Raw genomic sequence first — 13956 nt, 5'->3', positions numbered from 1 at the left:
GTTAAATGGGGGCATAGGGCATTTCTGGAGTGGCGTTAAGGGGGCATTTAATAGAGCACTCTGCCTCCTGAAATGCCTTATACCTCCCTATATGCCATTCTGCCCCATAATATGCCTTTTAACCCCCTAAATGCCAGAGTGGCATATAGGGGTATAAGGCATTTCTGGAGGCAGAGTGCTCTATACAATGCCTTTTAACTCCCTTAATGCCACTCTGCCTCCTGAAATGCCTTATACCTCCCTATATGCCACTCTGCCCCATAATATGCATTTTAACCCCCTAAATGCCAGAATGGGATATAGGGGTATAAGGCATTTCTGGAGGCAGAGTGGCACATAGGGGGTCAAAAGGCATACCATGGGGCACAGTGGCATATAGAGGGTTAAAAGGCATATCATGGGCCACAGTGCCATATTGGGGTGGCAAGCCTGGGGGCAGATGTGCGTAACTGGGGGACAGGTTGGAAAATACAAGGAAATAAAAACAAAAAAAAATATTTTTCTCAATCATAGCTTTTATTAAAAAAATAGTTTACATGAATTAACATTTACTGGTAAAACTTTTTTCCTTTGGGGTCGTCTTATATTCAGGCTTTTTCTTTTTTTCCTAATTTAATATTCAGATTTTGGGGGGTCGTCTTATAATCAGGGTCGTCTTATAATCGAGCAAATACGGTAACTATTACCATCTGTTGGTTTAAGGAACGTTTTGGATTTTATCATGTCCTCCTCTATATAGAGTGTAAGATCTAGAAAATTAATTTCTTGAGGGTGAATGCATGATGAAAATTTTAAATTGTATTGGTTGTCATTTATAAAGTCTAAAAACTTATTGAGATCCTCTGGTGTCCCTTTCCATATAATCAGTACATCATCAATGTAGCGTCGCCAGAGGACCAGACCAGTCTATATGAACATTTTCTTATACACAAAAAAGTGAATCTGTTTAAATCACCGTAAATATACATACATATATATATATATATATATAAAATATCCTTAATCTAAAACGATATGTTATATAATCTGTATATTACAAGAATTAGTGAAATTAGAATCCTGAAAAGCAATATGGTACATTGAGACTTGTACGGTATATTTAACTGTTTAGTTCATCCATACTTCTGACTTCTCTTTCAAACATGCCTATGGCTAGAAGAAAATGCACAATGTATTTAATTTTGTGATCACAGGTGCCATTCAAAGTAGCAATCTTTCTCATGGAGGACATAGATGTAATATTTGTACTTAAACTAATTAACGTCAATCTTGCTTGTGATAATCTACAACAGTGATGGCGAACCTATGACACGCCATTTGGGGTGACACGCGCAGGATTTCATGCGATTCATCCTCGGCTCCTGCACGGCCGCCGAGGATGAAAGAATCTGTGCTGGAGGAACGGGGGGGGGGGGCGGGACGTGCAGTAGCGTACCTGGGGGGGGGCGGTCCGCACCGGGTGCCGCTCATCAGGGGGCACCCCTCCAGAGACGGACAGTAATGTCCGCCGCTGGAGGAGCAGGCTCGCAAGGGAGCGGTATCGGAGGTCTTTAACAGACCACCGGCTCCCTTGAGTGATTTTAAGCCGGTTCAAGGATCTCCCTTGAACCCGGCTTAAAATCACTCAAGGGAGCCGGAGGTCTGTTAAAGACCTCCGATACCGCTCCCTTGCGATCCGCGCGGCAACAGCTGTTGTGCGCCGGGGTTTGTTGTCAGATCCCGGCGCACAACACTGAAGCCGCGCCCACCGCTGTCCGTGCCCTCTGAACCCCGTACCCTCGGAAGAAGACAGAAGAACTGAAGAAGAAGAGGAGCGAAGAGCAGGAAAAGGAGCTGTAAGGAGAAAAGAGGAAAGGTAGGAAAGCATACAGTGAGACTGGATTGGTATGTGTGTGGATTGGTATGTATGTGTGGATTGGGGTATATGTGTGGATTGGGGTATGTGTGTGGATTGGTGTATGTGTGTGGATTGGTGTATGTGTGTGGATTGGTGTATGTGTGTGGATTGGTGTATGTGTGTGGATTGGTGTATGTGTGTGGATTGGTGTATATGTGTGTGGATTGGTGTATATGTGTGTGGATTGGTGTATGTGTGTGTGGATTGGTGTATGTGTGTGTGGATTGGGGTATGTGTGTGGATTGGTATGTGTGTGGATTGGTATGTGTGTGGATTGGTGTATGTGTGTGGATTGGTGTATGTGTGTGGATTGGTGTATGTGTGTAGATTGGTTTATGTGTGTGGATTGGTGTATGTGTGTGGATTGGTGTATGCGTGTGGATTGGTATGCGTGTGGATTGGTAAATGCGGTTTGGTAAGTGTGTGAGAGTGATGGGTGTTATGCTGTACCATTTTTGTAGTTTAAACTATAAATTGCGCAAAATTATGTTTTTTTGTCGAAGTGACACACCATGCGAGTTATGCTCGATTTTTTGCCGATTTTTGACACACCACGCCAAAAAGGTTGCCCATCACTGATCTACAATCATCTGCCTCTAACTCATACCGGACCCATTCATAAATCAAAAGCATCTTGCTTAATTATATATTATTACACCTTCACAGTGTAATATGGAAATAATTTCATATAGTGCCTATTTCAGGGAATGTTCTAATACTTATATGACTGTAATTACACACCATTTGTACCAGCGTTACAAAAAAACAGCTCTATAAAAACAGATGGTTTCATCTAGTTTCCGTAATTGTTTTGACATGAATTTATGTAACTATGCTTGTAACTAATGCTTCTAGAGTGTTTATTTATTTATTTATTTTTTTACTTAGACCAAACATATTTTAGTCGATTGCCGGTAGGGGATTTCTCATGAATGATCCACAAAATCACATCTCATTATCTGATATTTATGCGTATCTGCTTCCTCTGCTGAAAATATCACATTGCAAGACCTTACGGCAACCATTTCATGATCTGAAGGAGAGTGACTATTAGTTTACAACATCAGTAATGAGACCCTAGAGATTGAGGAACGGTGGTGGAATGGGTCAGAATATAATGCCGAGGGATGTCTTAATCTAGCTTTTTTCTACAAATATTTCCTTTAGCCACTAGCTCAAATGTTCTGTCCGTTCATGTGTCCAGCTCACAGTAATCTCCCAAACAAAATTACAGGTATGCACAATGCAGTCTATTTTCCTGCTGTGTTATTACTTATTTGTATTATTACTGGAGCCTGATATTGTGCATTATATGCATTGCTATTTTACACCCAACTGGTGCTTTTGCTTCCAGTATGTTATGGTTGATATGCCTGCTTGACTGGAGGTGACTCAATTATGTGTCTCTTTAAATAATGAGAAGTCAAGGTTTCCATGAGGACCGGTATTGGAGAATCTGAGGACAGCTGATTTAGAAAGTTCCCAGGTATGCTCATGTAGTGCACCCTGTGCAACCAGCAGGATAAGGGGCAGGGGCTGGCCCGAGTAATGGCTGCTCGCACTGTGTGCTAATGGAAAGTCTTTGGACAAGGTAAGGCTGTGGAGGATGTTTTCACGTGAGTATGTATTTGTAAGTGGGTCCAAAGGACCGAATAGAAGAGGAATTGTGAAGTTTTAGTTATACCCACTGTAAAAAGAGTAATTAACCATTTCACTGGCTGAGTGCTCAATAATTCTGGTAAACAAATGTTACATCTCTGTATCACATTAGAGATACAGCATTTAAATATCCTTAAGGAACCCAAGAAAAAGTGGTAGAATATTTTGTTAAGAATAGCCAAAATGTGTGGTACCTGGACAGCAAAGATGATGGGGAAAAAGCAATGGGGAAAAAGATTGCTCAGAGCAATGTATACACCCTTGGTCTTTTTATGAGGGTCAATGGCTCTTTAGGAACCAAACCCATTGGTTCACCTTTCTTTCTTATATGCCCACTTTTCTATGAGCTCAGAATCATTGGTTTCCCTAAGGAAAGTCTCCAGACGAGCATATCTGGGAACTCTCTGGGTTTCATCTGGAGACTTGGGGTGAAGCACTGTTTCCCTGGATCAGGAAACCCCGGGTCACAGGAGCAGCAATGCGGTACGCCCCACATCATGCCCACTTCTCCTGCATGTTGATGGGATCCACCAATGACATCGGTGGGGCAGGTGATGTCAGGAAGGCCTTCCTACCCGCATCCTGCAAGGTGGGCTCTGGGCAGTCGGAGCCAGAGAGTTCCCAGGTGTGCGGATAAGATAAGGCTGCAGATGCATGAGAATATTTTAATGTGAGTGTGTAAGCGCTAGTTTTACTGGGCCTGTCCCAATCCAAATTGTTTGCCTTACAAAATCCTGCCCTCCATAACATCAAAGCTGAACAACATTTATTCGACCCATCTAGTATGCTTTTTTGCCCATAACAGAAAGGTTCAAACCTTAATCAGCACTCGGCCTGGTCTTGATTCAAAATATCTATATGCCTATCCGATCCATGTTTAAATTCCCTCACTGTCTTAGCATACATAGTGCTGAGCCTCTGCTTCTTTATTTAGCATACATTGGAACATTAGGGTCCTGGTACCCAGAGCCCTCTTTGTGGGATGCAGGTTGGCGGTGCTGCTGATGTTGGTGAGCAGTCCTGTTGACTTGGTGGGCAGTCCTGTTGACATCACTGGGTGGTCCAGCTGGCAGCATGGGTGGGGCTAGCCACACGCCATTGTTGAAGTGGGCAGGTAGTGGGACATGCTGCAACACCGCTCCCATGACCCCAAGCTTCCCTGTAGTGACCCAGGGTACTGGAGAAGCTGCACTTTTGTGTGTTAGCCCCTTCCACTTCCATTTACCTACCACCCTCTAAGTAGGAAATAATATATTTGAAGTAATTAATCCCTTTTATGATTTTGAAATAATTACTCATACACATCAATGTTGGGGACAATCAAAACTTTATTATATAATAAAAAAAAACATTGTATGGATAGGGGCAAGGGGACAGAGAAGGAGCTACCTCTGGACTCACAAAGAGTCATTCTTCAGCTCGGAGGAGAGGAAAACCCCCATTTTTAGGAGGAAACCTCTGGGGAACCATGGCTGGAAGAACTACCCTTCCCTCTGGGCACTAAGAGGTTAACTCTGACTACATTAAAACAAAAAAACAACAAACAAAAAAAATAATTATAAATTGTGTTCATCGATCATAAGATGTTGTATATATAATTAAAAAAAAAAAAATTCACACGCTTCATGTGCTTCGCAGATCTCTTGCTGGAACGCTGACACTCTGCAAATCTCTTTGCCGGGTAGCCGACACTCTGCAGTTCGCTTTGCCAGGAAGACAGCTGTCTTGGGATGGACCTTCAAAATGGCACTCGGTGGGGAAAACCAGTGTATTACCTGAAGCTTCAATTATGATGTCACAACGATAGCCGACAGAAGAGGTTCCATCCACCACGCAACACGTTTAACCCTTCCACTGCCAGAGTACTGTATGCCACTCACAGCTTTATTTATATAAAAAAATGTGAACAACACAAGATGTCATCCTGCTCGTTATTTTTACATTTTCTTTCCCTGAAATGTTATTATTTAAAGGAAAAATTGTGCTGTAATTATTGAAACCATGAGTACTATTTTTCTTTTAATGTGAGGTGCTGTGATGCTTGACATATGAGAGAGGAGAAACTGAACCTGAAAGGACAGCCTCCGTATTGCCTAAAGTCTCTTTCCTTCCGTTTTGCATCCCTTTCTGTGCACCGTTACTAGACACACTGCAGTCTGTTTAACGCCCGATCCTACTCGGTACACTACTGAGCACTCACGACACCGAAGTGAAGCCCTCCGGCCACCAGGTGTCGCCAGATAAGGACACTCACCTCCTCCTGTTCTTCTGCTTCTCCCACCCCCGTTGCTATAGACCGGCAGTTTGTTTACTTCCGGTCGCAGATCCCTGACGGACGAGCGACCTTCCGCTGCTTTAGGCAAGCGGGCTGTCAATGAGTTTACACCAGTTGTCCGGCTGTCGGCACTGCACATATAAATCACTCTGTGTACCTCAGTAAATTACTGCGATGGCGGCCGGGGAGGAAGAGGATCTGGTACCCGGTGAGTGATGACATGTCCCACGCGTGCTTGCGGTGTGTATTTGTATTAAAAAAACAGGCTAATCGCTTAAAATGAAGCCGTGGGTTTAAAAGGTTCAGGTATTCCACGGGGTTTACGATTTACTCTCCAATTCATCATTCTTTGGGATCCCTAATCGCTTCTTCCACCTAATATCAGTCCCTTCTCATGGACTTCATATTATGATGCATTGTACATCACACATTACTTCGTCACTCACCTGCACAGTGTACACAGAAGACACTCTTTTCCCATTTATTACACATTCGTGTCCTAAGGATTTGTTAACTTTATTGGCTTAATATTGATAAGGAATGACATTATGTATGATGCACACATCATGCTGTCATTCGTTCTCTGGCATACACACACACACACACACACAATATATATATATATATATATATATATATATAATATATATAATATATATAATATAAGTGTATATATAGATGCACAGAGGATGCTGCCTTGTTTATTAGGTGTGTGTCAGTATAGCTACACATGGTTTGCAGTGATTTGTTCTAGGTACCTTCTTACCATTTGCCCGTCTTTCCTGGCATAAAACTCAGACTTTAATAAATTGTTGATCTCGTCTTAGATTAAGGATATCTTAATGCCCATCCCATTATCTTAATCATGCGTGGAAATTTTTCTTTTGCCTTGTTGTAGATGCATCACCTAACTTGTCTATATTCGGATATAAATGCAAACTTTTTATTAAATTATTTAGTATTTGTTTAATCTATAGCAAAGGACAGGTTGCTGGTATGCTCGGTAATTTATCTCCAGAACGCCAGTTAAATACTTTTCGCACCGGTGCTTTAACACATAACTCTTGGTTATAGCCCTGGCAATACTGTGTAGCTTCAGTGCATCCACTAAGAGACTCTAGTTCTATTTGTGAACAAAATAAAACTAAGAATCTAAATTAATGAATGGAAGTAATGTTTTTGCATTCTAAATGATGTTATACCTTTTTAACCCAAAAAAAACCCCAAACTTCAAAATGTGTAGTGCTATGGCTCAAAATTTAAAATATATATATTTTTAAATTTCTGTTAATTTTACTTGTAGTTAAGGAAAATAATAATTGAAAAAAAAACGTTCTTATGCCAGATGATGGGGTATAAAATTCCCTGATTTTAATTCAATCTGGGATCTTCAGATTATGTTACAAAGATTAAAGCTCTAAAATCGTCTTGTTTAGTCTCCATCTTCAATTAGTCCAGTCTATATGAACATTCTCTTATACACAAAAAAGTGAATCTGTTTAAATCACTGTAAATATACATACATATATATATATAAAATATCCTTAATCTAAAACGATATGTTATATAGGGCTGCAACTAACGATTATTTTAATAATCGATTAGTTGGCTGATTATTTTGTCGATTAATCGATTAATCGGATAAAAAAAATACATTATTTTAAATTGAAGAAAAATTGCAATAAAAAACGTACAATTTACACTTTCATCTCTTTATTGCAATGGCCTCTCTCTATTCACCTTCTTATTTTACTGACATAATAATAAATGCTACAAGAACCCAAACACAGTGTTTCTCAAACTAGGTTTTAATACAAAGTTATTAGTAAATATTAATTCATATGTTAACTATTTTTCATATTTAATAAAAACTGAGAAAAAAGCCTTGTTTAAATTTTTTTCTTTACCAAACTGCCCCCAGTTATGCACATCTGACCCCCAGCTTGCCACTCTGCCCCCATATATGCCTTATACCTCTTATATGCCAGATTCCACTGTGTCCCCTGATATGCCACTGTGCCCCTGATATGCCTTATACTCCTTATATGCCAGTGATATGCAACTGAGCCCCCTGATATACCTTTTGCCCCAGATGTGTTTTATGCCCCCCTGAAATGCCTAATATCGATATGTCTTATACCCCCTATATGCCACTGAGCCCCCTGATATACCTTTTACCCCCAGATATGTTTATGCCCCCCTGATATGCCTAATATCCATATGCCTTATACCCCCTATATGCCCTAAAAATTCATAATACCCCCCATACACCACTATAACTCACCCATACACCACTCTGGCTCCGCCCCCTCCCATACACCACTCTGGCTCCTCCCCCTCCCATACACCACTCTAGCTCCTCCCCCCTCTAATACTCCACTCTGCCTCCTCCCCCCTCCCATACATCACTTTGGCTCCTCCCCTCCCATGCATCACTTTGCCTCCTCCCCCTCCCATATTCCACTCTGGCTCCTCCCCCTCCCATACACCACTCTGCCTCCTCCCCCTCCCATACATCACTTTGCCTCCTCCCCCTCCCATACATCACTTTGCCTCCTCCCCCTCCCATACATCACTTTGCCTCCTCCCCCTTTCCATACTCCACTCTGCCTCCTCCCCCTCCCATACTCCACTCTGCCTCCTCCCCCCTCCCCCCTCCCATACTCCACTCTGCCTCCTGTGAACCTCCGTTTCTGACAAGACACTAGGGAGCCGGGTAGAGAGGCAGAGTGGCGTATGAGAGGGGGAGGAGCCAGAGTGGTGTATTGGAGGGTGGCTCCCATACACCCCTCTGACTCCTCCCCACTCCCATACACCGCTCTGCCTCTCTACCCGGCACCGTTACTGACAGGCACTTTCCCTGCAGCTTCATAGAAGCCACAGTGTAAGTGAAGGGCAGTAACGGAGTCTGTCTGTGCGATGCAGACCCTCACCGGCTGTCAGAGAGGATGATTCTCTGTCAGCCGGTGGGGGTCTGCATCGCACAGACAGACTCCGTTACTCACCTTCACTTACACTGAGGCTTCTATGAAGCTGCAGGGAAAGTGCCTGTCAGTAACAGTGCCGGGTAGAGAGGCAGAGCAGTGTATGGGAGGGGGGAGGAGGCAGATGGGAGGGGGAGAGAGACGGAAGTGAGAGACCGGCCGACAGTGAGGGGAATCCAGGTCTCCTGCAGCGTTACGGGGGATCTGGATTCCGGTGTTATAATCCGATCTCTGTTTGAGATCGGATTATTATAAGGAGAGGAGTTTTTCATAGCATTTGCTCTGAAAAAAACCTTTTTATAATCGATAAAAATCGATCCGATTAATCGATAATTATCGATTAGTTGTTTCAGCCCTAATGTTATATAATCTGTATATTACAAGAATTAGTGAAATTAGAATCCTGAAAAGCAATATGGTACATTGAGACTTGTACGGTATATTTAACTGTTTAGTTGATCCATACTTCTGACTTCTCTTTCAAACATCCAACAGCAAATAGTGGAGCGCATATACATGGGGGAACAAAAAAGAAAATACTAATAGTGTAATACGTAAAATAAACGATATATTAATGAGGTGTAAGATCGACTCACAAATGGGCTGGATATATGAAGCTCATCAAACGGACTCTGAATACACTTGATGTATAATAAGTCTTGAAAGCTGTAAAACCAAGGAGAACCAAGATGGTGCAATATCTTTAAGCCGCAAAACGAATAAATAAAAATTGCACTTACAAAGATGAAGTAGCACAACTCAAAGAGTAATGTGCACAAGCTAAATCAATTGGATACTCCGGTAGACAGCTATAAACTTCCAACTTTATTAGTCTCGACGCGTTTCGCCGATAGCACGTCGGCTTCTTCAGGAGACAATAAACAAATAATAAAATCAAACTCAATAAAACCAAATAAAATCAAAGTAAAATGTTATTGGAGTCCGTAGTCCATATTATATGGGTGCTTCCGGGTACGTCACAACGTTGTATCCGTAGAGGGCCGAGTCTCGTCGTTATCCCGTCTTTGTACGTCATGACGCCACTACGTCCCTGTACGTCTCCACAGGAACCCTCATTCGCCGTTATGATCTCCGTGGACGGCGAACACAGTCAATGTGCACTTGCAAGTCAAAGGAGGAAGAATACAGCCATAGCTCGCTTAGAGGTCCCGGGACGAAGCATACTTAAAACAGAACGGACATATTTCCCTTTTGCATCCCACAAATAAAAAAGACTTGAATAAGAAACATGCTCTGTGTGTCTTACTAACTGACAAAAGTATAAGTCTATATATATCTAAAATATAAGTTTATATAAATAGATCCATATGTGACATATACCAGTCTATAAAAATGGAGATAAGAGTAAGAGGAAGAATTAAAAAACTATAGACGGTACCACAAATAAGAGGATAATACACAATCTCAGGTAAGTGATATGCAAAAACTAATGTACTTATCATTATAAAGTGCATTATTTTATATATATAAGGTGCATTATTTATTAAAAGGTGCATTATTTATTGAAAGTGCATTGTTTTTTCTATTATGCAATGGACAATTCCATCATGAAAAGGAGTAGTTCATAACTAATAAATCATTCCAGGTAAGTAAATATAAAAAAGTGCAAATGCAAAGCTTATAAGCCAACATGATAAAGTGCATTACATCTCATTCAAATGTGTCTCAGTGCTTAAAATGTGGATTTTTTTTTTTATTCATTAATAAATGCTAGAATGTCCAGGTCAGTATTTAACCCCCCCCTTTTATGTGTCTGAAATTTAAAGATCCACTCTGTCTCTTTCTTCGCCAAAAGCTGTATCAAGTCTCCACCTCTCCAATGGGGTGCGGCAAGATCTATTCCTATCACCCTAAAATCAGCCAAGGAAAAATCCTTACAAGTGTTACAGTGTTTGGGAACACTGTGTTTTAGGCTATTGTTGCGTATACCCCCGAGGTGTTCGAGGCCTCTAACTTTCAGCTCCCTTGTGGTCCGTCCGATGTACTGGATCCCACAACTGCATTCTAAGAGGTAGATGACGTTCTTAGACCCAGTAGCGTACCTAGCGGGGGGCGGTCCGCACCGGGTGCCGCTCATCAGGGGGGTGCCAACTTGCCGACACCCCTCCAGAGACGGACAGCAATGTCCGCCGCTGGAGGAGAAGGCTCGCAAGGGAGCGGTATCGGAGGTCTTTAACAGACCCGGGAGCCGGGGGTCTGTTAAAGACCTCCGATACCGCTCACTCGCGATCTGCGCGGCAACTGCTGCTGTGCGCCGGGGTTTGTTAGATCCCGGCGCACAACACTGAAGCCGCGCCCACCGCCGTCCGTGCCCTCTGAACCAGGAAGAAGACAGAAGAAGAGGAGCGAAGAGAAAGAAAAGGAGCTGACTGCTGTAAGAAGAAAAGAGGAAAGGTAGGAAATCATTCAGTTAGAGTGAGAGTGGATTGGTAAGTGTGGATTGGTAAATGTGGATTGGTATGTGTGGAATCTGTGGATTGGTATGTGTGGAATCTGTGGATTGGTATGTGTATTGGTAAATGTGGATTGGTAAGTGTGAAATCTGTGGATTGGTAAACGTGGATTGGTATGTGTGGAATCTGTGGATTGGTATGTGTGGATTGGTAAGTGTGGATTGGTAAATGTGGATTGGTATGTGTGAATTGTTAAGTGTGGATTGGTATGTGTGGAATCTGTGGATTGGTAAGTGTGGATTGGTATGTGTGGAATCTGTGGATTGGTATGTGTGGAATCTGTGGATTGGTATGTGTGGATTGGTATGTGTGGAATCTGTGGATTGGTGTGTGTGGTATGTGTGGGATCTGTGGATTGGTATGTGTGGAATCTGTGGATTGGTATGTGTGGCATCTGGAATGGTAAGTGTGGATTGGTAAATGTGTGAGAGTGATGGGTGTTATGCTGTACCATTTCCAATGTCTTTTTCATTATATAATTATGCACTCTCACACATTTACCAATCCACACTTACCAATCCACACTTACCATGCTGTTCCATACAGTGGCAGAGCTGGGAGACAGAGGCCTTGCACCCCCACACCAGGACTCCTGAAAGGTAAGTGAACTTCAAAGGGGGGAGAGGGTAGATAGTTAGGGGGGGTAGATAGGGAGAAGGGAGTGAGACGGGGGGGGATAGGGGGTAGATAGGGAGAAGGAAGTGAGAAGGGCTAGATAGGGCAGAAGGGGTGAGAATGTGTAGATAGGGAGAAAGGAAGGTAGCAAGAATATTGAAATAAAGAGTCAGAATGAGAGCGAATGGATTAATGTGTGGATGAATTGTGTGAATGAGCGAGAGATTTAAGGGATTTGTGAGAATGCATCAATGAATATGTGTAAATAATTTGTGTGAAAGAATAAATTATTGTGTGAATGAAAGTGAATTAGTGAGTGACTGTAAAAGTGTTTGTGTTAATCATAGGTGTATAGTTGATTTGTCAAAAAGGCAAAGATGGTATAAGCAGGGTGTTTATGGGACAAAGATGGCACAGGTAGCGTGTTTATGAGACAAAGATGGCGTACACTCGGCTGTTTGGGAACAATGCTGACTCATGCTGGGCTGTTTGGGGGCAAATATGGCACGTCCTATGTGTGTGTAATTTGGGTGCTGGTCAGGTTCTATGTGGGCAATGTGGACGCCGTTTTTTTTGGAGGGTTATTAAAGAAAGCACTATTATATGTTCAGTAAATGTTATTTAAACGTGTTTATTTTACTTATAAATTATTAATTTATTTTTTCAGATTTCTTGTTGTTTACAGTTTACAAATTGGTTCAATAAATATTCTTGCCAACATAATTTTGTAGATGTCTTTACATTTTGGGGGGGGGTGCCACTTACAGGATCCGCCCCGGGTGCCAAATACTCTAGCTACGCCCCTGCTTAGACCCACAGTGAATAAAATGCCTAATGTTATATTCTTTCTTGGTGATAGAGCATTTGAACTTAGTGATTTTTTTATCTTGTTTTAAACACGTCCTACAAAGCTTGCATCTCCCGCATCTGTAAAACCCTGGATTTTTCTTTTTAAGAAAGGAGTTATCTTCCTTTATGGTTTCCGTCACTAGGGGCAGAACGCTCGGGGCCAGAATTGATTTCAAACTTTCAACCTTCTTATAAATTATATTCGTTTTTTCTGGGAGGTGATTTTTTAAGACGTTATCTTGGTGCAAAATAGGCCAGCATTTTTTTATTGCCTTTTTAATTTCAAACGCCTTATCATTATATTTTGTTAAGAGCGCAAAATCGAACGTTTTCTTAGATTTATGTTCCCTTTCTCCCAGAAAAAAATCCCTCTTTTTCTTTATTGTACAATCCAGGTGTTTTTGTAAAAGCTCTTTCTCTCTAATAATTTCTCTCTAAATTTATCCATTAATAATCCGCTTTGAGTTAAAAAAATCATTGTCCTTAGTGCAATTCCTGCGGATATGTGCGAATTGTCCTTTAGGGACATTCTGCAACCAGTGTGGGGGATGGCAGGTGGCGTAGTCAATATACCGTATTTGCTCGATTATAAGACGAGGTTTTTTTCAGAGCAAATGCTCTGAAAAATACCCCTTGTCTTCTAATCGGGGTCGTCTTCTAATCAGACCTCAAATAGAGGTCTGATTAGGAGACTAAGATCCAGATCCCCCGCACCGCTGCAGGGGACCTGGATCCTCCTGTCTCACCCCCCCCCCATCACACACACTTACCGGTGCTTCCTGCTGTGTTGCCGGGGCAGCGGGTTGACGTCCACGCGATCCGCGCAGACAACGTCCGCTGCAGCCGGAAGGAGGTGTGGCTAGCAGTGGGGGTTGTCTGCGTCCTTCGCGTAGACCTTCCCCGGCTGTCAGAGACCAGAGTTCCCCGCACCGGTGCGGGGAACTCTGATCTCTGACCCCTGACAGCCGGGGAAAGTATACGCGACGGACGCATACAAACCCCCGCTGCCAACTCCACCTCCTTGCGGCTGCAGCGGAAGGCGACGTCAACCCGCTACCCCGGCTGGAAGCACCGGTAAGAGATGGGGGAGAGAGGGGTGAGAGAGGGGAAGGGGGGGAGCGAGAGAGAGTGTGTGTGTGTGTGTGTGTGTGTTAAATGGGGGTATGTTAAATGGGGGTATAGGGTGTGTGTGTGTGTGTTAAA

The 13956-nt window shown here is 42.6% G+C and overlaps 1 long non-coding RNA gene across 1 annotated transcript; it reads left to right on the top strand.

Annotated features, from left to right (window-relative positions):
* Positions 1 to 5942: 5942 nt before the first annotated feature.
* LOC128474990 (uncharacterized) lies at positions 5943 to 10063 on the top strand. Its single transcript, XR_008346420.1, has 2 exons — positions 5943 to 6039; positions 9883 to 10063. It is a non-coding gene; the product is annotated as an uncharacterized LOC128474990 (long non-coding RNA).
* Positions 10064 to 13956: the final 3893 nt, after the last annotated feature.

Source organism: Spea bombifrons, chromosome 2, assembly GCF_027358695.1.
Source record: "Spea bombifrons isolate aSpeBom1 chromosome 2, aSpeBom1.2.pri, whole genome shotgun sequence".
Taxonomy (NCBI): domain Eukaryota; kingdom Metazoa; phylum Chordata; class Amphibia; order Anura; family Pelobatidae; genus Spea; species Spea bombifrons.
The sequence above is the reverse complement of the archived record's forward strand: the minus strand, read 5'-3'. Positions and strand labels throughout refer to the sequence as shown.